This window comes from Arachis duranensis, chromosome 4 (assembly GCF_000817695.3).
Source record: "Arachis duranensis cultivar V14167 chromosome 4, aradu.V14167.gnm2.J7QH, whole genome shotgun sequence".
Lineage (NCBI taxonomy): Eukaryota > Viridiplantae > Streptophyta > Magnoliopsida > Fabales > Fabaceae > Arachis > Arachis duranensis.
The window spans coordinates 81,928,225-81,929,452 of NC_029775.3; positions in this window are offsets into that span (position 1 = coordinate 81,928,225).

Genomic DNA, 1,228 nt, shown 5'->3' on the forward strand with positions numbered 1-1,228 from the left:
ACCCAAACTTTGGGTGGGGAAACCAGCAAATCCAACCACAAAACCACAAACCTTACAACCCCAACCAACCTAACAATTCCACATACCAAAACTCCAACCAAAGATCATACCAAGCCACACAAAACACTTACTCCCAACCACCATATCATGGCCTAAATAACCAACCTGCCCAACCTAATCCGAACCAACAATTTCAAGATCAATTAAACAGGATAGAAGGAATGCTTGCAACCATGAGTCAAGACATAACCGATTTGAAAGCTTTTAAGGAAGAAGTAAATTCTAACTTGCAAAACCAAGGAGCTGCCATCCAGAAGCTAGAAAATCAAATTGTGTATTTGTCTAAGCAAACCCCTGGGCCAAGCGTTTCTCATGCTGCCAAGGCTATTGCAAGGGAAGAATGTAAGGCCATAACCCTCAGAAGTGGAAAGAAGCTAAAGGAGATCTCAAGGGAAACCACAGAGGATGAAGCAAAGGAAAATGTGAGAGACAAGGAACAGGGACAATCCTCTACACCTTCTGCAACAAGAGAAAAAGAAAAGGAGGTCCTGAAGCCTTATACACCCAAAGTACCATATCCTTAGCGTTTGATGAAAAGTGAAAAGGATGGCCAATTCTCTAGATTCTTGGAGATTTTCAAGAAGCTTCAAATCAACATTCCGTTTGCTGAGGCAATAGAGCAAATGCCACTCTATGCAAAATTCTTAAAGGAATTAATGACCAAGAAAAGAAGCTGGAGAAATGATGAAACTGTGTTGTTGACTGAAGAATGCAGTGCCATCATTCAACACAAATTGCCTCAAAAATTGAAGGATCCAGGCAGTTTCCAAATCCCCTGCATCATAGGAGAAGTCATGGTGGAGAAGGCCTTGTGTGACTTAGGGGCCAGTATCAATTTGATGTCTCTAACAATGATGAGAAGAATGAAGATTGAGGAAGCCAAACCAACAAGAATGGCCCTCCAATTGGCAGATCGAACTTTTAAATTCCCTCAAGGGATAGTTGAGGATTTGTTGGTGAAAGTGGGAGATTTTATATTTCCTGCCAATTTTGTGGTATTAGATATGGAGGAAGAAGCCAAAGCTTCGATAATCCTGGGAAGACCCTTCCTGGCTACTGCTGGAGCCATCATAGATGTCCAAAAGGGTGAACTCACTCTTAGACTACATGATGAGAAATTGGTGTTTAACGTATTCAAGGCAATGAGCTATCCATCAGAATCACTAAA